At 48.7% G+C, this 26,490-nt stretch overlaps 1 protein-coding gene across 3 annotated transcripts in view; it reads left to right on the top strand.

Annotated features, from left to right (window-relative positions):
• The window catches only part of PRKCE (protein kinase C epsilon), a 474,741-nt gene that overhangs the window by 56,781 nt on the left and 391,470 nt on the right, over window positions 1-26,490 (top strand). The window lies entirely within an intron of this gene.

Raw genomic sequence — 26,490 nt, 5'->3', positions numbered from 1 at the left:
CCTCTGGTACTGATTTGTTTAAGAGACAGTCAGCTCCTGCAGTATATGTCCCTTTCCTCGATGGGCAGGGACTGTGTGTCACCTACTTTTGTATTCACCCCTACATTTACCTCCTTGAGCCTGGAAGCACATGTGGTGCACAGTAAATGCTCCAAGATTTGAATGGATGAGCAATGATGAGAGCTACACTGTTGCCTTGCATCTCCAATGCACATCATGGTTTCAATGCTCTCATGCTTCTGCATTTTTATCCTCAACCTGATCTGGAGCTAGGCTTGTAGCATTGTCTTCAGTAAGTGAGTTCATCTCCCTGCGCCTCAGTTTGTCCACCTGTAAAAGATCTGCAGTCACAGGCATCCCAAGGATCTTGTAAAGGTGAAATGGATGCTTATTGAAGTATGTCCTGGGAATGGAGCTTTAGACATACAGAGGGCATCATTGTTTTGCACATTTTGCCCTTGGACTCCAAGCCAATCACTTTGCCAGATGGGAGCAGCCACGGGAGAGCACAAGCCTGGGGGTGGCTGATAATGTGTATTTTTCTGTGCCCTACTTGGCGGTATACTGCCTGGTGGAAATGGATAGCTGAAAAGACTCATTATGTGCCGGGTAGCGGCAGGAGTATGCATCCTTCTCCTGCATTACTAACCAGGAGGTCAGGCCTCCAGGGAGCCATCAGGGCACAGATGAACCCTGCTGTAAGAAAATTCAGTATAGGAACATCCAAACCAACAAAAACAGTGGGCATATTAATGCAAACAAAAATCATCCTTCATTTGAAGAAAGGATTCATTGCAATTTCGTAAATTAGAAACCCATGAATGTTTATGGCTAGAAAAATTTAAACCGGGGGCATCTGGGTGGCTCAGTTGGTGAAGCATCTGACTCTTGATTTCGGTTCAGGTCATGATCTCAGGGTCCTGAGATTGAGCCCCTCATCGGGCTCCATGTTCAGTGTGGCTCTTCTTGTCCCTCTCCCTCTGCTCCTCCTCCCCCCACTCCAGATAAACACATTAAATAAATAAATAAATAAATAAAATCTAGGAAAGAAAACAAAAATTTAGCCTACATAATAAAGAACTTGGTGAAGAAAGGGGAAGGTAGAAGAGCCTGAAGCTGTGATATTAGTGTCCACTGTTGGTGAAGGACAAATGAAGATAAAACATCTGGATTTGTAGACATTCCATTTATAGGTACCTATAAAAAACCTCTGGTTTTTAATAGAGGGATCCCCGTAATAGTCACAAAAGGACCTTTATTCTGTAAAGCATTGGTTTGCAAGCTTTTACATTTCTTGAAACAGTAAAACGTTTCCTCTTCCCAGCACCCCCCAAAAGAGGAGGGCACCAAGGTAGGGGTAAGCTTAATTTTTCCAAGTAGGAATTTGAAGAATAAATGTACTACCGTAACAGTTTCAGACACAGAGCATTTTAGTTCAATGATTGAATAAGCATTTATTGAGAGCCAGTATGCCCCAAACACTGTGCTAAGTACTGGCTGTTTAATGGCATGGGCCCTGCTCTAAGGGGACTTCCAGAAGGGGAGGGGATTGGCACGAAATAAGCCAACAGATACGTGCACATTGTCAAAAGGGCTCTGAAGAGAAATGGGGCTGGGATTGAGGTGAGGAGAGGAAGCTTGCCTCCTCCAGTGGCAGGTTCAGGAAAGGCCCGTCTGCGGAAGGGACAATTACACTGAGAGACAGAGGGAGAGAAGGAGCTGGATATGGAAAGGGAGATAAGTATTTAAGGCAGAGGAGACTGCGTGTGCAAAGGCCCTGAGGTAAGCAAGGACCTGGTACACTCAGGAGAGAAAATAGAAAAAGTAGGATAAACATAACTCAGAATAAAGGATGGCTCTTTAAATTAAACACATTCAGCTGTGTGGAAAACTCACAAGGTCTGTCTTTCTGTGTTTCCTCCTTCCTCCCTGCCTCCTTTTGCTGTGGCCTAATATATGGTTTTCTTGGCCCAGCACTGCTTAGCCTGCCCAAGAGGTGATGCCCTTTCTGTGCATGGAGGACAAATTGTGTGCAGAGGAGCATGGGGAAGGGGGATCATGGTTCGACTTAGTGGATGCCTTTCCTGACTCAGGGGATGGGACCTGAGCCTGTTGAGCCTGTCCTGGAATTTCTCAGTGTTCTTACAGTCTGATTTCTGTGTTCCTCAGAACCAAGGCAGACCTGAGGCACCGGGCGCTGGCCTGAGAGTATTAATAACTGTCACATATGTGAGTAAGTGGGTTGCAGCCTCGCGGTCTGGGTGTTTGGGTTGAGCAGACAGCCACAAGGCGGCCTCACCTCTTGGCTTCAGGGTTTTCAGCATTTGCAGGTCCCTCCCCAGGCTTTGTTGTTTTCCCTGGAACAGGCTGGAATTGTTCCCTGGCAGAAAAGGAGACTGGGCTTCGCAGAACACTTCCGAAGGCAAGCAACTCAAAGATGTGAATTTAATGAATAACTCATTCACTCACTTAACAGATATTTCTTGAGCACCGACAATATGCAGGTGTGTGTGTGCGTGTGCGTGGGGGGGGGCATCATCAGATGACCTTGGTGGGCACTTTGTCATCTTTTGCCATAGGCAGTCCCCATGTATTGGTCTTATGACCTCTGCCAGGCTTAGGCTCCTAGTGGGGGAAGCTTCTCTCCTCCTTAGGTTCTGACCCCTCTCAATACCCAGTGCCCCTTGACACCCTCATTAGGTGCTAGTGAATCTTAAATTATGTCACCCACATTGGGAACCTTGGGAAAATCAGAGTCCTTAAAGATATTGATTGGTTCTTTGCTCTGACAAATTTCCGCTCTCTCCCAGAGGAAATCCCTCTCCTCCTGCTTTCATCCCTCCGCTGTCCTCTCATTGTCTTGGAGCTTCTGAGGAGCAAGGGAATCCTGCCGTTGTTCCCAAAGACTTGGCTTGTTCTGGAATTTTCTACAATCATCAGCTTACTGTTTCCATAGAAACAGACTAGTATATTCTAAGGAGTCAAATCCCTTTCAGAAATAAAGTTTGCATGTGGTGAGGGGATAAAGAAGTGAGGGAGGGGAGGACCGTGTATGGGTGGATTCTGAGAGTGTCCTGCCGCGCTTCCGCCACCCCGGGCCTCATAACCCAGGGAGAAAGGCATTGTTGTCGCCATCTTGCGGAGCAGGAAGTTGAGTCTTGGGAAGTGAACCACCTTGCCGAAGGTCAGTTAGCTTCTCGGTGGTGGCGCTAGGGCTTGAGTCCGGGTCTGTTGGCCTCTGGAGCCTGTGTGTGTACTGCCACACCACGGTGCCATGTTTTCTGTGCTGACATAAGTGCCCTCACTTGTTTCTAGTGAATAGTGTTTCTCCTCCACGTGGCCCAGGTCCTCTTGTTTCTCCCGCTTGGATCTCTTGACTGCTAGTTCGATTTTGTTTTTTTTCCCTTCTTGCCCTCTCTCTTTACCACATAAACTGCCTTTCTCTGGTGACTCAGTTATTTCCTCTTGCTTCTGTTTTTGGGGCAGGACGGGGTCTCACGCTTTGGGACAGGTTGAGCAGTGTTAGCTGAAGGCAAACTAAAGTCCACAAAGCGTTGCTTGTCTTCTCCTTTCTGCACCTTGCCTCTGGAGCCTGTCACCTCAGAGTACCCCTGAACCCTCCCTCCTGGGTAGAGGCCCAAAGGTCTCTCCTCCCAGTGCTGTGCCTCACCTCACAGTCTTAGCTGAGTGCCACCTGTCAAAATCCTGTTTTTAGTTTGTTACCTGGAAAGTGCCATTTGAAGCCTGCAAATACTAGCTTTCCCTCCCTTCTGTCTCTGTACTCCTCTCTTACTCATCTTCAGCTGTTACGTAGGGGCCCAGGCAGAACTTGAATCCTTGGGAAGGGTCATTTCTCCAGCTTTCAAAGGTCAGGGCTAATGCCATGGAGATAGTCCATCAGCCCCAACCTGTTCAAGGTCCTTGAGTGCACAGTGGGGCTCCCACTGTGTCTTCCTCAGGCAGAGGCTAGGCCCCTTTGAGGGTGACATAACTGCCACAAGGAAGGAGGAGCTTAAGCCTCTCATTTGCTCCCAGAGTGCAGCTTTCCTGGCTTGCAGATTGTGTGTCTATCTCGCTGAAACTCTCCTAGGAAGGAGAGCTGGACTTGTGAGTTAACAAGCAGCGTTTAGATACCGGCCACTTTGTAATCGCTCAATCAGTCATCTATGTGCCTATCTGTCATCCATCTGGTTTCCTCTATTTATCTACACATGGGCACATGTACTTAAACACAGAGACGTGCAAATTTGGGAGAGTTTTGCTTGCACAAGGAAACCTACATTGGGCTCCCCCCTAAAGTATAACGCATGCTTCGTGCATATCCGCAGGTCCCACGGAGTAGAATGTGTTCCTTCTATCTGAGTTCATTAATCTGCCTTGACTTCAGGAGAGGATCCTGAGGCCTCTCTCCTCGTGGTTTTTGTTGTTGCTCAGTGGTGATGGTGATATTCAGCCCACTGGCGTAGTCTGTGGCTGACAGTCATACTCTTTGGCTTCTGTCCCTGTGATGGGGGCTCCTAAGGGGAAGGGGCAACTGAGGGGCCCAAGTGCCCACCAGTCTGGCTTCTTCTACAAGCTGATCGTAAGTTTTTGAGCAAATGAGAATGAAATTGTAGCCAGGCCCCAGCCACAGGTTGTATCTCAGGGACATTAAAAGAAAGGCTCTCAGTCGGTTAAGCATCTGCCTTCGGCTCAGGTCATGATCCTAGGGTCCTGGGTTCGAGTCCTGTATCAGGCTCCTTGCTCACTGGGGAGCCTGCTTCTCCCTCTGCCTGTCACTCCCCCTGCTTGTGCTCTCTCTTTCTCTGACAAATAAATAAATAAAATCCTTAAAAGAAAAGCTCTTTTTGGGCGCCTGGGTGGCTCAGTTGGTTAAGCGACTGCCTTCGGCTCAGGTCATGATCCTGGAATCCCGGGATTGAGTCCTGCATTGGGCTCCCTGCTCGGCGGGGAGTCTGCTTCTCCCTCTGACCCTCCCCCCTCTCATGTGCTCTCTCTCCCTCATTCTCTCTCTCAAATAAATAAATGCAATCTTTAAAAAATAAAAAGAAAAGCTCTTTTTGTACTTGTGAGCAAAGATGGGTCCCCAGCAGAGGCTGATGGCTATCCAGCAGTCCTTTCTGGGTGGCATTCATTGTTTAGTGAATTTACCAAGATTCTCAGCCTTACAGACCGAGACCGTGAGTTCATAGGTTTTCCAGCCTCAGCACTACTGGCATTTTGGGCCAGATAACTCTGTGGCCAGGGGCTGTCCTGTGCATGATAGGATGTTTAGCAGCATCCTTCCCAGTTGTGACAACTAAAAATGTCTCTAGACATTACCAAACGTCCCCTCAGAGGGCAAAACGCCCCTAGTCGAGAACCACTAGGTTAGAATGTGAGAGGGGCTCCAGCTGTTTGGAGAGAGCTAACGGTAAGCAGGTGCTTGTAATTGATGTATAAAGTCAAGGTTCCAGTTTTTATCAAGTTACAAGGAGAATTGGGTGTCACGCCAACTGGGGTTCTGGGCTCGGTTCGCCATTCTATTCTGTCTCTGGAGTTTTCAGTGATTGCATGGTCTAATCTGGGGTTCTCAGGAACACTAGTTCTGAGGGCGATTCATGGTTGTTCCATGAAGAAAGGGTTCTCTGGTCAAGTGAGCTTGGGAAACATTGAGTTAAAAAGTGAAACAGGCTTCTTTATTGCAGAGCTTATCAGAAACTTTCATGTGCTAATGTGGGTTATAATTTTCCTAGAGTTGATATTCAGTGTTGCCCACATTTATTAAAATTTGTGGATGTTTGTAGACTAACTTTCAGTCTAAAATGTGGAGAAATGGTTTATTAGCTAGAGGTAGAGAAGGCCCAAGGCAACCGTCCCCACCATAGGCTACCCTCGCCTGTGGACAGTGCTGGGCTGGGTGGTGTCATATTATGTTTTGGGACTTACCTCTTTCTTGGCCCTCTTTGCTGGTTCCCCTCAGCTCACTCTGCTCCAATCCCATTTCAGCCTGTGATTTTTTTTTTTCTAGATTATGTTCATGTGTTTAATCTGAGATCTAGCCTAAGTAATCGACTTTGCTTATTTTTGCACAGATTCATTATTATGTTCTTACGGTTTGATTCTCAGAAGGCGAACCATGTTTCCTACTTTGAAATGTTTTCTTAAGGGGGGGTATCAGTGGAGGCCCTTTAGCCCATATCCCCAGGGTGTCCTGTGGGGACCACGGGAAGGACTGTTTGGGCATCCATCCGCCTGTCTTCATTTCATCCAGCTCATTCCCACTCTCGGGAGGGCAGCGGTGGGCACTGGGCATTTGGGAAATGTGTACTGCCTGAGTGGGTGGATAAACTGACGGTGGGTCACATTTGAAAGGGCCAGGCTTTTATCTAACAAATATTCCCAGGTGTGGTCCATCTGAAACGTACGTGCACAACGCATCATGTGTAGCTGTTAAGCGCACATAACATGTGGATATGGCTTGGGAGAAATTGTCTCTCCCTCCTTTGCAATCTAGATCAAACAAAATTGTGACTCCCCAGAAAACAATGAAAATATTCAGATTGCCTGTCCTGAGTTCACACACAGGGCTTGTTTGCTGGGGTCCCTTCCCAGGGATCACGGTCCAAGGCAGTGGAATCCACATTCACACAGAAAAAGCATTCCTTGGCTGCTTCCTGTCTCTCTCTGATGGAGCTGTGGGCTGTCTGCCAGAGAGAGGGTGGGGGGGGGGGCGCTGGAGGGATAGAAGAACTATGGGAAGGTGCTCTAGGGAATGGAGACAAGCTCTCAAAGCTGGGAGCAGCCACTTTCCTACCCTTTTGGGGCAGCTGAGATAAAGTGATGTGGACGCTCTATCATTTCAACCTATTAGTAAAAGAACTGCCTTCCTGAGAGGTTGGAGATGCTGACACCCCTCCTAGGGAGTGGGGATACCCTTAAGACCCCAGGGATAGCTGTGGAGAGACACTAGGGACCCTCTTCTATGAGTGAGAAGCTTATGATGCTGTGTACTCAATGAGGCACCAGGATAGGGAGATGGCAAAGTTCGTGTCTGAGATAGAAGTCTGTGACATTTGGGTGGATGGAGAGTTAGGTAATGTCCCTGCCTGCTAAAGGTCAGTAATTCCTGCTCGCTAAAAGCCAGTAGCCCTCTGCCCAGGCTCATTCCCCCATGTCTCCTTAGGAGTGTATATTGTACCCTGGTGAGACCCAAACTTATGTATTGATGCATGCATCACACACCTAGGAAGGGCAGGTGATTGTTAAGGTCACTTCTGCCTGTCATGCCAGCACAGTTGGGAAGACTGATCAGCATCCTGCATGCCAGCACCATGCTTGGTGCTCAAGATTGTTTTAGCAGTTTGTTCTCAGAAAAACCCTCAGTTAGGCGATGTTGCAAAAGCAAGCGATTGCCTGTGGTTCACAGAAGTCTGCCTACTCTGTGTTTTAGAAATAAGGAAACTGAGGCTTTGTAACTTGCCCAAGGTCAGCCCACTAGTTAAGAGGCACAGCTGAGATTTGGACCCATTTTCACAGTTCTACATTGCCTTGGGGAAACGGGACACACCCACAGGAAAAGTTAAATCACAACAGGAGTTACATAACCTGGGAAAATAATGCACTGGATGACACAGGGTGGCATTTGATGAAGTGATATAGAAAAACTAGTCGCCAGGGGAGATGAGAGGGCAGAATTTTCAAAGCCCTGGGTGATCAGCAAGATTTAGAGGACCCTGAAGGGTGGGTAGGGTCTGATGGGCAGAAAGGAGCAGAGTTGTTCAGATATAGTTCCTTAAGAAACCCAGATGGGATGCGAGCATCTTTTTTTTTTTTTTAAATGACATAGTGGTTCTCATACTTTTGGGTTTCAGGACCAAAATTTAAATTATTTAAATTTAAATATTTTAAAATTATTGAAGACTCCACAGAGAGGTTTTTGTTTATGTGGGCTATACCGACCAATAGTTAACATCTCAAAATTAAAACCAAGACATTTAAAAATCAATTGAAAATAAATTCCATTATATGGTAACATAAGAGCATATTTTTATGAAATATCATTATGTTTTCCAAGACAAAAACCTTAGGAGCGTGGCATTGTTTTATCGTTTCACACATCTCTTTCATGTCTGGCATAGTAGAAGTCAGCTGGATTCTTCTATCTCCTTCTGCATTCAGTCTGTTGCCAGATCACAAGTAGTCATGTAGCCCCTGGAAACTCTACTCCACACTCCTGACAATGTGAGAGTGAAAGAGACAAAATAATGAACCGATATTATTATGAAAATGATTCTGACTTTGCAGACCCACTGAAAAGTTCTCAGGGACCCCCTGGGGTCCCTGGACTACACTTTGGGAACCACTGCTGTGAACCAGTAGGACTTAACATAGGCAGAAGAGGGTGCTGACCTTGGGATGTTGGTTTTGGTGGGTCTCGCCTGGGAAGGGGGAAGAAGCAGGGAGGCAGATCGGCCACTCTCCTCTCACTTCGGGAATGATTGTGTGGTCCGTCTCTTGAGTCTGAGTGTCCTAACCAGGGCTGATGCAGTGGTGGTGCCACACTTGGCCTGTTTCCATTTGGAGCTCTCATCTCACGCTGTTTATGTAGGGAGGGCACCTCATGGCTCCCCTCATAGAAACCCAGGAATGCATTGTAGTTGGTTAGGGGATAATAGCATGGATTCCCCATTGCCTGACTGGGAAATGGGGATGCAAGCAGCCCCTGTCCTCTTGGAGCACTCAGCCCACACGGCTTACACATGTGGTTGTTCTAGCCCTGGAGACCCTCGGTAGCAAATGCTGTGAATCCTCCCTGTTAAAATACGCAATTAGGGAAGAGAAGCCCCGTGAGCCCGGTATTCGGCTCACGTGTTTCCGAGGTGGAACTCAGAGGGTGCCTGCAGTGGAGCCCCGGGAATCTTTCAGGGCCTGAGGTTTGAGTGTTAATTATCCACCCAGTTGTGCTTCTGGGCTTCTTCTGGGCTCCAGGTTAAGTGTTTGCTGCTTGTTGCTGCTCACTGGGAAGGCACCATCCTTTTTCCTAACCAGTTTGCCCTGCTGATGGTCATGATTCACCATTCCCTTCTGCCCACTGTGCATTTTCTGCTACTCAGGACAACTCACTGGTTTTGAGTGTAACATTCTGGCCCAAGTTCTTTTGAATTTCTTCATGCTGTGATGACATGACCCATTCTTGCATTCTTTTAGGAGATCCTGCTTTTAGTTCTTGTTTTCGAGCAGCTTCAACAGTCTAGAATCTCTAGTTATACCCCTGCTTGGCTTTAGGTTCTGGACGGTGCACTGGTATCCCTGCTGCATAGTTCTGATTCTCTGGGAATATTTTTCTGAGACAAACTATTGCTGATTTAAGGAACCAGGTATGTCGTGGGAGTCTTTGGCTTCTGCTGGTATTGTCTGGTACTGTTTGATGGCAGAGAGGGCCTTGTAGGGAAGCTCTGTTCAGTTTAAGATTTGGCCTTAGGGTTCTTATTAGGAGAGCTGCCATTCACTGGGCAGCTTTTCTAGATGAAGATGGATGCCTGATGTGTGCCAACACAGTCCCTTCTCTGCCCAAAGTGAAACTGATACTGTATGACTGGGAGTGGTTCATCTTTGTGGGCCAATGGGGCCATCTGCTCCTGAGAAGAAAATTATGTGTACGGTGAGAATGGTTTACTTACCTGTTTAGGGCACAGCTATTTATTCAGTGTGAGCCAAATGCAAGGTGATATGGGAGATACACTCTGGAAGTCCTTTCAGGAGAATGAGACGTGTATTGAGGACAGAAAACAAGCAACAGAATGTTCTGTATGCCCAATGAGTGCTCGGCAGTAAATGCGAGTGGGTGTCTCTGATGGGAGCCATCGGTGGGGGTACAGTATTATTGTGGAGGCTTCCAGAAGAAGAGGGGTTTGAACTCCTGCCTTAAAGGATAAGAGGATTTGGACCGGGAGGGAAGGCATTCCCAGTAGCTTAGAGGATTTGGCTAAGCTTTTGTGTAACATCTGTCATCCCACCCAGATGTGCTGGCTATCATTTGAGCCACTGACGACTCTATTTTCTTGCCGTGGTAGTGGTCTCTGTTTCTTGGCTCCACACTTGGGGCACGTATTTTCACGCTGTTCCAGAACTCTGGGAAGTGAGGAAGGGCACCGACGAAGGAAAAGCCTCGTTGGTCTAAACTAGGCCGAGGGAGGTGGTGTATTGTGTAATACTGCCTCTCTGTGTAAGTGTATTTTTTAAAGTGTGACTTCACATCCTTTCCAGAAGCCTTTTGTAGCCCATCAAGAGACTAAGGTGATGACTGAGAAGCTATTCTTGACAAATTAAAGGTACAATCAGTTTCAACTTCAAAGGGCAGAGAATCAAGGTTAGAGCAAGGAGAAATCTCTCCCTCCTTATTCTAGGGGAAACTTTAAAAATAAGACCCTCATCGCCTGCCTGGTACCTAGGTGTTCAGAAGCTTCTCTGGAGGCTGGTCTAGCAAACAAAAGAATAACAATATAAGCAATGACAGTTGCGGTTAACCACCCCCTTTCCCACCAGCGCCCCTCCCCCAACACTCCCACACCCGAACTCACTCCCTCCCTCTTCACACGAACCTGCTGTGCATGGAGCTGCCTTTGATGGTGGCGAATGTGCTATCGGGTGTCATTTTATATTACAGTTGTAAGACCCACATGACATTTTAGTCTTTAGCTCTTGCTCACAGACTTCTAGAATATCTGAGCCGGAAGGAACCTTCCTGGTAAGCCCCTCGTTTTCAAAATGGGGAACTGAGAACTCAGGTTGCCCGAGACTCACCCAAGTTTCACCAGTTCATGCTTCTCTTCAGTTTCAGAGAAAATAACGACATTGCCACTCATGGACGCCCCGTGCTACGTGCTTGGCAGGCATCATGTGCTTTTTATTTCTTGCAACAGATGTATGAAGGAGTTGTGGTTACCCCCCCTCTTTTAAGGCCAGGGAGGCCGAGTAATGTGGTTCCAGTCAGATGTTAGCAGGTAGTGGGGCAGAGATTTGAACTGAGAACGCAGGTGACTGGAGCACTGGGTCTTCTCCACTGCTGTGTTTCCCAAGTGAGATTTTTCTCTCTGCTCTCACTTCTTTCCCCACTTCCACCCCTCTCCCCTTTCCCCTGTCCCACCAGGGACCTCCCTCTCCACTGTGTGGCGTGAAGGTAGGATTCTGACCATGGCCACCATGATGAGTCAGAGCCTGGGCTCCTTCCTGGGGAGCCTTTTGGATGGTTCAGAATCCTTATCCTGGGGACTTAAAGGGGCTGAGGTCACATCACTGACACCAGGAGTCCTTGGCTGCTCAGTTTGGGCAGTTAGGACAGCAGAGGCTGTAACGCTGTCCCTTCTTACGTTGGCTTATGAGAGACTGAGCAGGATAGAGTAGAGAGAAAGCAGACGGAGGGCTCTGTGAAACCCATCCTCAACTCAAGCAGGGGTCAGTTGCACCGTCTTTACCATCCGCAAACGGATGGCTTAGGATATACCAGTGCAGATGCGCTAGCAAGCTAGCCGAGAGGCTCCTGCCTACAGCCTCTGCCATCCGTGTCTGGGTGTCTGCCTTTCATTCTTTCCTTCCTACAGCAGTGATCACTGACCTCTGGTTTATGTGAATTTTTACACAGTATCCAAGGGGTCTGCAGACTCAAGAATCCAGCTGTTTTTGAATCTGTCCTGGAGGTTCTGGGCCGTGCTAGAGGGTTCATCCTCCGTGGAGGCTTATTTTTCAAGTTCGGGCAGAAAATATTCCAAGGGACACTAGCAATCTAAGTGATCAGCAGACCCAGTCTCTGTGGTTTTTCAGCTGATATTTTTGGACCGTCAGTTCTGTGGCTTATATGGGTCTGATGTAGAAATATGTGGCCTAGAAGCGATGCCTAAAGGGGTGTCTAAAAATGGACTATTTTTAGAGTAATAATCATCTGTCTGGAGATATTTCATTTACTGAGTCCCTTCCCTTAAGTTTTCTTTTCTTTTTTTTTATTATGGTGAGAACACTTGATATGAGATCTGATGCAGGCCAGAGTGGGGGCCGAGGGATGCTCTGGTCCTTCTCTCCAAGGAAGAGACTGGTCCCTTCATCTCACCCGAAGGGGAGCAGACTTAGCAACAGCTTAGGAACCCACCAAATGGGAGGCAGGGTTCCAGACCCATCTGGGGTCATATGAGAGAAACTGATCACTATAGAGGAGATCTCTGGGTCATGAGCTTTTTCGGCATTGTTTTTTTAAGGATATAAGGTCATACATTTACAGTTCAACAGCACTGACGAGAATGGATGCTTTTGAGTCCCTTCATTAACCTTGCATTAAAAAAGAGGAAGAAAGATGGAAAGACCACACATCAGAAGAGCAGCACTGAGAGAATAGTCATGTTGCCGAGGACACTGAGTCTGAATTGTTATTTGGGTCTTAACAGAGCACAACATTTTTAACTGCCAGGACCTTTCGTCACTACCAGATTGGTTTTTTTCCTTCTCTTTTCTCTTCTTTTCTCTTCTCTTCTCTTTCTTGGGAGACACTTCTTCCAAGAAACAGTTCCCATTAAAAAAAGAAATCAACTGTGTGTCTATGCAGCATATCACGAGAGACACTGAGCTATTATTTGTAAAATGTTTTAAAAATAAATTTTAACATTCATGGCCTATGACAATGTTATTCCCCAGATTTACCTAAAAGGAAACCAAACCCCACTTGGTGTGAAACAACACATGGAGGCCATTAGTGAACACTTCGAGGGGTATGAAGTAGAAGCATGGAAGACAGTGGAAGCTTGGATGCTTTTGCACCAGGAAGGAGTCTTGGGCAGAAGGTAGCTGCGGGGGACAGTCTGGGGCCAGGTAAGAAGGTGAGTTTTAGGGCCAGTTGATTACCACGATTAGTTAGCACTCTGCTTTTAGGGAGGAGGCTGGTTATTGCTGTGACTGTCAGGGGAGCAAGGTGTGACTTAACTCAGGGACACACGATCTTTGTCTCTGATGGATCGACACGTGTTGTTCTACTGTGGTTTAAGGACGGAGGCCACTTGCTGAAAACATGGCCTGCCTTTTCCAGCTTTACCCTCTTGGGCCCAGCATCTTCATTCACTTAGAGCAGACCCAGTCTCGGTGGTTTTTCAGCTAATATTTTCGGACCATCAGTTCTGTGGCTTATATGGGTCTGATGTAGAAATATGTGGCCTAGAAGCGATGCCTGAAGGGGTGTCTAAAAATGGACTATTTTTTAGAGTAATAATCATCTGTCTGGAGGAGATGTTTCATTTACTGAGTCCCTTCCCTTAAGTTTTCCTTTTTTTTTTAGTTATGGTGAGAACACTTGATATGAGATCTACCCTCTTAACAAGTTTTTTAAGTGCACAATACAGTGTTAACTGTAGACACACAGTTGCATAGCAGATCTCCTGAACTTATTCATCTTGCATGCTTCAAGCCCTATACCCAGTGAACAGCATCTCCCATCCCTCCCACCACCGCCCCCTGGCCCCTGGCATCCACCATTCTGCTCCGTCTCTATGACTTTGACTGTGCTAGAGACCTCATATCAGTGGAACCATGCAGTATTGGTCCTTCTCTGTCTGGAATATTTCACTCAGCATAATGATTTCACTCACCAGGTTCATCCATGCTGTCATATTTGGCAGAATTTGCTTCTTTTTAAAGGACAACTAATAATCCCCTGTGCGTGTCCCACCTTCTCTTTATCCGTTCATCTGTCTGTGGACATGTAAGTTGATCTTGGCTGTTGGGAATAATTCAGTTTTTTGGTTCACCTTCATTTTGTGGATGAGAGAAGGAGTATACCACGGATCAGGGAGTAAGTGGGAGACTGAAGCCTAAAAACAGAGGTCTTCTGAACTCCTGCAGTTTTCTCCCACATCTACGATGCAAATCAAGCATTAGGGATGATCTCCCATTCCACGGAAGGCCTGTTATGCCTTCCACCACAGTCCTTGACATTCTGCCTTTAGAAAGCCTTTCCTGTAACTTACACCTTTTTATGACTAGGTTAAAATACAGATGTCCTAGAGAAGGACCATACTGTCTTCTCAGTCATTTGAACATCGGTTTAAATGAAATGTATAAGCACTTTACCTGGGACAGACTGTCATTGGAGAGGATGAGAGAATACAGGGCCCTGCTCATCCCAGGGCAGACCGGGGCCCCACACAGGGAGGTTGTGGACAGACATGTCTCAGGAATTCAGGTTTTTCTGTAGGTGGCCCTGAATACCATTATAAGTACATTCTGCCCAGACTAAGAATGCTGAAATCTAGGATGTTTTGAGGTTCTTTGTGTGCTGATATCGATTCACAAGGCAACTGTATGCTTTCCGAGTACCTGCCAGACAACCAGGATATTACTAAATAATCAAATAATATTCTTGATCTTTACCCATGTTATTCAGGCTTGTCACATCCAGTGATATCCACTTTTTTGAAAAAAGGTTTCAAGTCAGTCTGTCTTGCTGTATGTTTTACAAATAGCTGATCTGGGGCAGTAGTAGTGATGGGTCCAACAATAATAATATTTTACGTGTCACTTCCTCCAGGAATCCTTTATGGATCCTCCTAATCAGGCTACTTGAAGCTTTCTATGTGCCTCTGTAGTATCTGGTTGCACTTTCCTCTGTCAGCAATTAACACACTATTTGCTATCTTCCTGTTTGTTTGCTTATTTGTCTCTTTCACCATCTTTCTCGGATAGGATTCCTCAAACGGACTGCTGAAAAAAAAATGACATGAGTGACTATTTTCTCAATTCTCCCGAGGATGGTCCATAACTAGTACAATTGTGGATGAACAGGAGAGATATTAATTCATTATAATTAATGGGTGCCCTAGATCAGGGGTTGGCAACTTTCTGCCCCAAAGGTCCAGAGAGTAAATTTTTTTTTTTTTTTTTGGTTTTGTGGGCTGTATAGTTTCTGTCAAAACAACTCAAATCTGCTGTTGGAGCACAAAAGCAACCAGAGACCATACAAATGAATAAATGAATACATAAATAAATGGCCGTGGTCCAATACAATTTTATTTACAAAAACAGGCCGTGGCTGGGATTTGGCCCTGGGGGCCGTAGTTTGCTCCCTGACCGCCCCCCCCCCCCACCCACTGTGGCTTAGGGCATTAGGGTTTACTTCTCTTTCAGACCCTGTTTGAGGAAGTGCTAGACTGACAGTGGGCTCGGTGAGGGCAGAGAGTCTGGCTCACTCCCCACCATTTCCCTGGTAGCTGGCCTGTCTTGGTACATAGTAGGTGCTCAAGAAATGTTCGTGCTTTTCATTCATTCGTTCATTATTCATTCATTCATTTAGTTGTTCATTCAACCAGTATTTATTAAGTGCCTGCTCTATTCCAGGCATTCGAGGAGCTTGGGATGCATCTGCACAGAAAACAAATATCCCTGTGCTCCTGGGGCTTACATGTTGGCAAGGGAAGACATAATGAACAATAAGCATAGTAAATACTAATGATGCATTATGTGATAAGATCAAACAGGCTATGGAAAAAGAAACAATACCAAACAGGATGAGGGGCATTGGAATGCCCCTGGGTGGTATCGGCAGGCGGGGGGAGGGGCAGGTTGCTGAATGATTTGGTCAATACTTTAAATGGTGACTGTTGGCCTCATTGAGAGGGTGGGACTTGGGTTGAGTTGAAGCAAGTCATGGGGTTGGCCAAGTAGCTTCCTGAAATGGCCATTTGTCCTCCCTCTCACATCCCCATGTGTCATTCTCCTTTCTCCCCGAAGGTACCGTGGTAGGTAGAGCCTGGGGTTTGGGGAGTCCAGCGTGACTGACAGTCACCTTGTGGTCTCTTCCCACTCTGCTTAGTAAGGAACCCCACTGGGGGGCCTGCCAGTCCCTGCCTTCTGAGAACTCTGATTTCACTTCGAGCCTGTGCCTCTTGAGATCCAGCATGTAACAGATTTATGGGGTGTTCTTAGCTTCTCAGGAAAGTCTCCCTGAAAGCAGGGACCGTCTCCTACTTTTTCTGGGTACCGTATGGCATGTGGCACAATGTGGGATATGCCTTCGAGGCTGAGGAATTGGGAATTGGTTCAAAGGTGCACAGTTTAGGCAGGGTTGTGTTGGAAGTCCTGCCTGATGGAAATCGTGATACTCGGACATTCAGTTCCATGTCCCTAAATGAACTTGTTTTGTGTACTGATTGCAATCTAGAAAGGCGGTGCATTCCTTTGTGCGAATGTGCGGTTGCCTGTGTGGAGTGGCCTGAGCGTTGGATGTGAGCAACTGTCTGTAGGAGAAGACATTTATGGTGAAGCTTGGGAGTCAGGCAAGCCAGAGGGGAGATGAGTTGCCCAGGTCTGAGGCAATAGGACTTTTGGTTTGGGCCTCTAGCATGTCGAGATCATCCCTGAGCCTGAGTATAGTGGTGCATGGTGTGGTGCCCGGACCACCCCCTCCAGGCTTGAGGCATTCATTCCCCCCAGCTGCTGGGACTGTAGAGCCTGGACAGTTCCCAGTCACAGCTGTCCGCTCCTGCCCAGCCCGCTGTGCTCAGCTGAAGAGAGCCTTCTTGCCCAAGGTCCCCCCCCTCTCTGGGGGTAGCCAAATGGAATGACTGGCTTATGGGGAGTAAAAAGGCCCTGCCCTTCCCCCCAATTTGGGACAACTCTGTAAGGCTATCTTCGTTGCAGACGTCCCCTTAGGATCGCCTGAGACCTGTAGGGCTGCGTGACAGCCCATCCTCTCCCCTGCCCTCCCCTGCTTCCCTCACTCCTCCCACAGGGGTTGATGCTGAAGAGCAATCCCCAGGAACCCAACCTGTGACACTGGATCAGGCCAGCCTCTGGTGAGAACAATAGCTTGTGAGTTACAGGGACAGACGTGAGTGCATCACTTCATGTGGCCCATTGCCCCTGTGGGATGGTTTGGGTCTCTGGCGAGGCTGTCCGCCGTATCTCTCATCACTAGGGATTTGTATCTTTGAGTCAAATGTTGTCCACCTTCCTGCAGGCTCTCCTTTGGCTCACTGCATCCCTCGGGGACTATCACCTCAATACAAACAAAGATGTCAAAGAGATTTAGTCCCTAAGAAGAGCGATCTGAAGCAGCGGTGAGATGTGAGGTGGTACAGTTTGGGGCTGAGGGTATAGACTTTGGATCCGGATTGCTGGGGTTTGCATTTCAGCTCCCTCATGTATTCGCTTTGGTGACCATGGGCCAGTCACTTAACCTCCCTCCGTCATTTGCAAAACGGTGCCCCCCGACAGGGTTGCTTTGCAGATGAAGTGAAGTTGTTAGTGCCTTGAGGGCAATTCAGGGGTACTTGGCACATGGCGGTGTAAGTGCTGACTCTTAGAAGATTCATAAGAAGAGAAAGGAGCTCAGGGGAGAAGGGAAGTGGCAGAAAAGTAAAGTGTGCGGGGTGGGGGGACACCAAAGAGAAAATAGTTCTTAGAACATGAACACTTAGTGCATTTTGTCCAAGGACGCACATGGGAATGAATGGGGAAGGCGGACCAGACCCTTGGGCTGAGGAGCATGGAAGTAAGGACAAGAGATGCTACTCATAAAGGCCCGGCCTTGGATTCTAGAGTTGGGGAGGGGGGTTGGGAGGGAACTAACACTAATTGGGCACCTACTGTGTGCCAGGTGCTGTGCCAAGTCCTGCCCTGTATCGTCCCATTCATCCTTACCATATCCACTTGACATATGCATTTTCATTCCTGTTTCACAGATGGGAAACTGAGGTTGGGAGAGATTAAGTTGCTTGTGCAAGGCCAGAGAGCTATTATGGGATAGGCAGGGTTGGAAGGCAGGTCTGTGTGACAGCAGGGCCCATGTTCTTATGGCTAGATTCACACTGCCTCAAGCATTTTGCTTTAGTGCTGTCACATGCCAGGGCCAGAGGGGCATAGGAAGAAACCAGCTGCTTACAGACAAATCAGTCTATTAGGCAAATCAGACAGAGAAGCCACCTCCTCCAGGAAGCCTTCCCTGAGTTCTCCAGCCCTGGAGTCTGCTTCTTGCTCTGACTTCTTTGATGAGGCTCCTCTCACTTTCTACCGGCTGTCGTGGCTCCTGCTGGAGCTGTCCTCACTCCTGTTACAGTCAAGTTTCTAGGGAACAGAAAAGGCTGAACCTCTTCCCTTCCATAGCCCTGGATGTTGCCTTTCCCTGAGTACTGTCCAGTAGCTGTGCAGGAAGCTTTGTGGAAGGAATGAGCGAATGGGAGCCCTAGACAGTGGTAAGAAGTCAATAGACCCTGCAGCCTCAGGTGCTTAAAAATCTGGTGCAGATAAGTTTCATTTGGTGAAGGGTGGTCAGGGGAGGCTTTACGGAGGAGGTGAGGCCCAGGTCCAGATCGTGGAGAATGGGAGTAGATGGGGGTCGGGTAGGGCAGAGGGAAGAGGGGCACGACTTGTAGGGGAGCTGCTGCCTTTGGGGGACGCACTATCATCGGTCGTCTGTACCAGTCCTCCTGTGTGCTGTCAGGCCCAAAGCTGGTGGCCAGTGTCTCTCTCGCAGCACAGGGGACAGGATGGCTCCCCCAAGGGAGCGTGGATGTGCCAGTGTTGCCAACTCAAGACCAAATGTTCTTCCTACACAGCTGTCTTCAAAATGAAATCCTTATGGGAGGCGGGCGAGCAGGCGAGCATGAATTACCCTCGGCCCACGTCTTGGCTCGCTTACAGGTTGCCTGCTTACTTGAGCTTTCTCTCTTTTCGATAAATCAGGAACTCCCCAGTGCTCCCCATGGAGCCACCCCCTCCCCCCGCCCTGCCTTGAGCCTGGCGGAATCAAGGCCTGTGGGGCCTGGAACCCTCCGTGCTGTTCCTCGTACACACGGTACCTGCCCCCTCCTTACGCGGGGGGCCGAGAGGCAGAGCACGAAGCTGTGTGTCCATTCACATGGCTGGAGACTGAGGTCCAGAGCGAAGGCTGGTTCATCTGAGGCCCCGCGGCTCCATCTCTCAGCTGCCCAACAGAGACATAGTGGTTCTCTGACCTCCCGGCTCCTTTTCTGCTTCTTGCCCAGGGTCTCTCCTTTCATCCCTGATGTGTAAATGTTCCCCCGCCTTTGCCATTACTGGCCCCCTTCTCCTCTGGAGCCAGGAGATGTAGAAAGTTGAGGTTGGAAGAGTCAAGTCCAACCAGGGGCCTTCTGCTGGTTCTGCCCACCGTCCTTTTCTGAAGGAAGGCTTTCCTGAAGGCTCTGCTCCGAGACCCTCTCCTCGCTCTGGGGCTTGAGACTCACCCCACCCGCTAAGTTGTTTGTGTTTCCAAAGCTTCTTGGGCCTCTCCATGTGGACGTTACCCTAGCATCCCGGTTCATCAGACCCAGGAGTAAACTTACTATCCCTCCCCTCACCTCAGCTTCCCTTCCTGAAGCTGGCCACAGGGCCGGCCGTGCTTCTGGTCTCGCTGGCTTGCATGCTGTGTGTCATTCCTTCCCCTTGTCCTCGGCACCTCCTGGCAAGTGCTACCTGCTTTTTCCAGACAGCCTCCAGAACCAAGGTCCTCCCTTCCTTCCCCGAGCAGGTGCCTCTGACGGGCTCCCTCCCACCCGGTGGCCCTGTGGCCAATCTCTCTCACCTCCAGGCCCAGCCTACATACTCTTACTGGATGTATGGTTTTAATTACGTTAATGAAACTCATTTATTAACACAGTTTTAATTATGCTCTGTTCCTGCTCAAATCTTCCAGGGTTTTCTCTTTGCTTTGAAATTAAATAATGACTTCTTGCATAACAATTAGAGTCTTCTGTAGCATTTACTCAGCCTCTCTGACTTCATTCCTTGACACCGGAAGGTAAACTATACCTCAGCCGAAGGGCTGGTGTGCTGTTTTCTGCGTAAGCTGCCTTTTTCCTTCCTCTGTGCCTACCTCCGCTTCTGCCTTCCCCTTCCCTAAATGCCCGTCCTTCTTTTCCATTGTTTGAAGTCCCACTCATTCTCAAATAACATGTCTTCAAGGATCTTCTGATTTTCCCAGCCAGATGTGTTTTCTCTTTCCTTCGAATTGCCTTTAGGGCAGGCTATATCTTATTAACCCTTCCATAACCACAGACCCTGGCCTTGTATCTTGTTCTCAGGAAGTGTTGGCTGAACTGCACTGGATGTGAGCCTCTTGGGAAGAGCCAGCGTGAGTCCCTAAGAAGACCTGACTGATGCTGAGAGGTCTTGGTGTGTCTGGCTGTCATATGTGGCATAACAAATGCCTTGCCTGGCCTTAGAGTTAATTGCAACTTTAGATGTGCTAGCTCTTAAGGGTACAGGATTGGGAATCGTGTTTCCACAGCCTGAAATAGATGCGTTTGAACATCAGACATCTGTGTAGTTTACATGGCCCTGTCATGAGTGTTATTTTATGAGCCCTCCAACACCTCTGAGCAGTGAGGTTACTTCTGTATTATTTGTATTAAGCAAATAAAGGGACTGTATTGGTTCACGTACCAGTCCAAGGATAGATGGAACTAGAGTTGGATCACCGTGCTCGTGTGATATCGTGTTGCTATCTTTGTCCCTCCAGAGTGATGTCTTCTGGCTGGTCATGTTCACAGATCCGTTCTTCCCATGTGGTGGTAGAATTGGCCACCAGCAGCTCCACGCTTGAATTCAACTACTAATATTTTAGGAACCCACAGAATGCCAAGAGACAGCATCTTTCCTGGTAGCTTCAGCAGCAGTCACTGGGATGGTCTTTCCTCAAGTTCATCGCTGTGGCCGAGGGGGTATGGTGCTCGGATTGGCTGCATCTGGGCTTCACCGGACAGAGAAGGAAATGATGAGCCTCAGCAAGGCTAGGTGACTTACCCAAGGTCACACAGCAGAGTGAACTACACGTCTTCAGACCAAAGATCATGTTCTTTGAATTACCCTAAGTTGTTCCTGGACAACCAGTGTCTTTTTATGTCTCTGTGTGAGCCCTTTTGAGTTGAGGGCAGCCCTTGGCCCACTTGCAAAGGTAGCAGATTATATCTTTGGGGCTTGTACTTTCCTTTCTCTGGACTCTTTTGGGCCAGAGGACTCAGAGGATACCCAGTTCCTTCTAATTTTTTTCCCCATCCTTTTTAAAAACCTGATAATGAGCCCAGAAGCATTATGCTAAGTGAATGAAACCAGACTCAAAAGGCTACATATACCATATGATATCTTATATATGACTTTCTGGAAAAGACAAAACCATAGGTTTGGAAAACAGATACCTGGAATGAGGTAGGGGTGGAGGATCGATGACAAAGGGGCATGGGGGAATTTTTTGAGGTAACAGATTGTTTTATATCTTGATTGTGGTGGTGTTTACCAGACTGCATCTATCTGTCAAAACTCACAGAACATGTACACGAACACGGGTGAATTTTATAGCATGTCAATGACACCCTAATAAAAGCAGCAGCAAAAAGCCCTGATCTGAGATCCCATCCAGGCCCAAGTGACAACAGGATTTGTGTCTTCACCAGCATCACGACCTTAGGTTGTGACTGAACTAAGTAGCTTTGAGATCTCACCATAATCTGATACCGAGAAATCGCCAAGTATTGCAGTCATTCAAGAATAATTACTCTCTTTTCCTGGGAAGTGAACAAGCCCTGCCTGAGCCAAGTGAGTCACGCCCTCCTGCTGCTGTCGCCGGCTGACTAGAGCAGGGAGGCTGTGCCCCAGCTGCCCTCCCCTTGGGCTGAGTCAGGGTGCAGCCTTCTGGGACTGGTGCAGAGGGCTGAGGGCCCGGCATGGGTGACAGAGGCCGACGCGCTGGGAAGAGAGTGGGAGAGGAGGACTGCTCCCAGTGCTTAGCACTCACCCCTCACGCCCCCTTACTTGGCCAGCCCTGACGCCCCATGTGTGCTTTAGGACCCCCTTGGGTGCCCACTGCCCCCTCCCCGCTGCACGTCCTCCTCATACACCGCTCTCTGTCCTTGGCTCCCGGCGTTTTCCAGGGCACCGTCCTTTCTGGCTTGTCATGCCGGTCTCTGGATTCCCTGTTCCTCCCCCGTCTCATCTGGCTCATCCAACTACAATCTGGGCCTTTTGCTTCTTCATTGCTGCCTGATTATTCACGTCTGCACCCACAGATGCTTTGTTTCCTCCTGACCCCACCCTGATTCTACCTGGTCTCATCTCAGACCACAGTTGTTCAGCGGTGTGGCAGGACAGCGAGATACTTTGTGATAATATACAAATTACATAGTGGTTTCTGAAGTTTCAGCTGTCTTCCGCTCAAAGTCGCTGCTCACAGCGAAATAAATACTTTTGGTTGTAGATACCGCATTTTCTGATTGAAAACATCTGATTAAAAATCTACATTAGCTGCAAGAATTTTTATGTTTTCTGAAAAAACTCTTTTACCAAAAAAGAGAAGTTGCTCACCAAGTACTAAAACTGAAATAGGGAAAGCTCTGGCGGTAGACTTGAGGCATTAGGAAGCTGGTGTCAGCAATCCCAAATGGGGTCGCACCTATCTGTGCCTGTAAAGAGGTCACTGAACAGGGAAGCAGGCTTGTGCTAAGCTACAGGTAAGATCTAGGGTCAAGGTAGACCGTTGTATGTTCAGTGACCAGAGGAGCTTTTCCAGGAGTTAGAAAATTCGATTGAACAACATGCCCTGGAAGCAAGCTGGAGATGAGAGTCCACTTGTAATAAAGCTCCGGGGAAACATTTCCTGGTTGTCGTTCACACTTGGCCTTCAGCATGCACAGGTCTGACACTTTCTGACTTTAAGTTGCACAGAAACAATCAGTTGTGTGATCGGGGAGTGAGCCGGGGTCTTGAGCCCGTTGGGGAGGAATATCAGGGTCTTGCTGGGCAGAGAGGGCCTGTCTTTGGCAGAGAGAGAGCAAGGGCTCCTCCGGAGGAAGTCAGCACTGCCTGGTGGAATGAGGCTTGTTCTGCTCTGATGCAGCCCCCAGCCAGCGTCCACCAATCAGGTCGGAGATCTTGCCCTCCCAGCCCAGCAGATGGGCATGTGCAGGTTTTGGGCCCATGCCCGGGCTGGGCGGCATTGCTGACTGGCTGCGGGCTGTGGTCTCCAAGGGCAGGTTCAGGAGGGAGCTCGGTGCTAATATGGCCTGTGCTGGATTACCCGGGAAGGCTGCCAGCCCGACCGCCACTGCGGCCAGAGCGCACCAGGGCTCTGCTGCTCCAGCGTCATGCTCTCGGTTGGGCTTCAAGGAGGCCAGGGACTCCAGGGTCCCGCAGTTAGTCCCCTGTGATGCTCAGACTTTGACAGCACCGGAGTATGTGCCCTGTAATGATGGTGGAATGACAGGCTGTGGTCGGGCAGGGGAGGCCTGCTTCCAGGGGCTCTCCACCTACTCTTGGGGGGTGGGAACTGGCCTTATTCTTGACCAGGTGTGCCCTAAGTTACCTGCCGGAGCTATGCCACTGATGGACTTGGGCGCGCCTCTGGAGCTGCCTCCTTGAAGAAGTACAGACTCCGGGACTGGAGGGGTCTGAGGGGTGGAGGGGACTGCCAGCTGGCCCTGGGGACGCAGCTGACGCTCTCCTCTCAAAGAGACAGCCTGAAATTATCCGTGCACCGGAGCACCGGACAAGAGCTTGAATGTATTTTTTTTTCCCCCTCTTTCTTCTTCTTAACACTGACCCGGTTAAAACTTCCAGAGTTGGGATAAAGAGTCAGCTCCAAGTCAGGGTGACTCGGTGGAGGCCTTTCTCCTCTCCTGCTGTTTCCTATCCTCACAGACAGGTCCAGGAGCCTTCCAGGCCAGAATGATGCTTTTCTGCCTTTGAAGCTGCTCCGGAGAAAGGAACCAGGAGAAGCTGATGTCGGAAGTTAGCTCATCCCTTCCCACTGAGCCAACTCTGGTTTATCTTTCAGATCCCGCCCTGCCTGGCTACATCTGTGTACATTTACTTATTCCTCACATCCGTATTGTGGGTGTGGGTATTTCCCCCCTTCCCCCACTGCTGTTTTTCAAAAGCTTTCCCCAAGCAGGAGGTTTCTTAGATTCTGTTCAGTCCAAATAGTTTGAGCCAACACACCCACAAAGGCAGACTCTGCAGAGAGCTTGGTTCCGGCCCTGGTCCCTGCAGATGTTCTCTCAGCCTCTCTGGGCCATCAAAATAGGAAGACGGCCTGGCCAGGGAGGGCCCGAGCGCCAGAATGACCTCATCACTGGGCCCTGGTGAAGAGTTCGGAGACCTGAATGGACAGGAAGGAGCCTGACTCCTAGGAGCCAAGTTGGCTGTGGAGTTGGCTGTTGTTTTCCTAAATGACGTAATGGAAAAGAGGCAGATAGCTCTGGGTTCAGATCCTGAGCCACCACAAACTGGGTAACCTTAGGTAGCCTGCTTAATGTTTCTGAGCTTAGTTCCCTCATCCGTAAAATGGGGATGATAAGACCAGCCGTGTTGTTTGGTATGAGAAATAATAGAGATGGTATGTGTAAGTACACGGTTCAGGATCTGTAATGGGACAGGCTCTCAGCCAATGATGGTGATTGTTATTAGCCCTGTCTGTCAAGGAGGGGGTCTGCAATTCTGCTCTCCAAAAAATTTCCTTGAGCAGGCAGTGTTTTTCTCTCAATTCCAGGCACACGTTAGAATCATACAAAGTGGTTTAAAAAATGCACTTGCCTGATTTTTCAATTCTGACAATTCTAATTTGTGAGTATCATGTGGTGCCCTAGACTCTGTATTTTTCAGAGTTCTCCTGGTGATTCTGATGTGCCTTCCGCTTGAACTGGAAGGAATTAATTGCCCTGAGGATCATTTTAAACATGGCTGTTGGGGGTGGTGTGGGGGATGGAGAGGGGAGGTTTGCAGGCCAGGAGGGCTGCTTTCTGGGGCCTCTGGGATTCGTCACATCTTACAGTTGTCCTTGTCTGTTGTTGGGGGTCCCGGAAACCATGGCATTCTTCCCTCAGTGATGGACACGGGGAGTCCTGGTACACAGGTGCCCCAGGCTCAGGGTGCTCTGACAGGCCCACCACGCCCTCTCCATCCAGCCGCCCCAGAACTTGTGCCTAGAATCACAGCCTTTGAGGCTTCCGTTCCCATCTGCTCTGGTGTGTCTACCTTTCTCATTCCTTCTTCCCTACTGCCCTGTCTGCTTTGGGCACTCTGCTGCTGGGGCTTGGGGATTTGACCTTTGGATTTCAGAGAAAGCTTTCTCAATTAAACCACAAGATGTGAAAGTTTTGCTTCTCTGTGTTTATGGTCTGCACAGATAACCACCCCCAGATGGAAGTGGGTATGGTATTAAAAAAGTTCCAACCTCACTTCTAATCGCAGGCAATTTTGTTTCTGGTGGTTGATGGGGCGCCTGGGGAGGAGAGTGGGCTCTGACCGGCCTTCTCAGTGTGTCTCCCCGGGCGAGCACGAACAGGGACCAGCCCCTTACAGCGTCCCCAGTGTCTGGACAGCGCTGAGCTGTGGAACCAGAACAGCACCGGGTTCTTTCTGAGAATCAGAGTTCCAGTTCCTGTATTTTGGTTTGTCCAGCATCTAAATGCTTTTCAGCCTTATCTTGGTCCCGAGTCACTGTGCGAACTTCAAGGGGTCGCCTGAGAGGTCACTGACTCGTGAAGTCACGAGCTTATGGACTTCTACCGAACTGGATGTTCTTCTCTTTCCTAAATGCATAGGTCAATTGTCAAGTGCCTGCCTGTGATAGTAGAAAGAAATCAGGCCGTGGAACCAAAGGAAATTAGGCAGTGATCCTAAGTATGCCTGTCTCTCCCCACTGAGAATTTCTCTTTCGCTTCCCCTCCCCTCCCCTCTTTCTTTATTTCAGCTTTTATTTGTATTTGTAGGGAAAGCTAGCCGTTCATCCAGTTCCATGGTTTCAGACACCTACTATGTTGCTGGTTCTTAAAATTGTTCCTTCCACCCGAACCTCTCCTCTCAGGCTTGTGTATCCACCTGCCTGGGTGTCCAGTAGGCTTCTCATACTCCAGATGTCCAAACCTGAGCTCCTGGTTTTCCCACCCAGCTCTGCTCCTTCTGCAGCCTTTCCTATCCTCAGCGTCGAGAAGAGAGGACCGGCACAGAGTTGGTGCTTGATAAATATGTGTAGAATGAAGAATAAGAAAATGTAGGGTTCACACCGTTATGCTTTGAGTCAGGAGTGGGTGCATTCCCAACTCTGCAGCTAATGAGTGTGTGTCGCCCCCCCCCACCTCAGTTTCCACCCCACTAAAATGGGGATGATGTTACTGAATCCTTGGCGGATGGCGCCAAGACATAAGACAAGAACGGGGCGCTCTATCATCACAAGGCTTTGTGTCACGCACCTTCCCCCAGAGCATTCAGTGTCCCCCTTTGCCTGCAGCATCATGTGGACATTGTGTGCGCCTTGTATTCAAGACCACTCTACACATCTCTGTCCTGTCCACCCAAAGGCTTTCTCAACACTCCCCTTCTCTCTGAGGAGACAGACTTCCTCATTGTCTTGGGGCCACCCACCAGCTCCTCAGTCTCCTCTCCAGTCCTCTATTTCTGCAGCCCTTCCAGACTCTTCCCGTCTCTCAGGGCCTTGGTCCCCTCCAACCCCAGAGTTCCTCCACCCCC

Source organism: Eumetopias jubatus, unplaced genomic scaffold (assembly GCF_037043125.1).
Source record: "Eumetopias jubatus isolate StellerSeaLion01/CBP00866 unplaced genomic scaffold, mEumJub1_p1.0 scaffold_9, whole genome shotgun sequence".
Classification (NCBI taxonomy): domain Eukaryota; kingdom Metazoa; phylum Chordata; class Mammalia; order Carnivora; family Otariidae; genus Eumetopias; species Eumetopias jubatus.
This window is presented reverse-complemented; position numbering and strand designations above follow the sequence as displayed.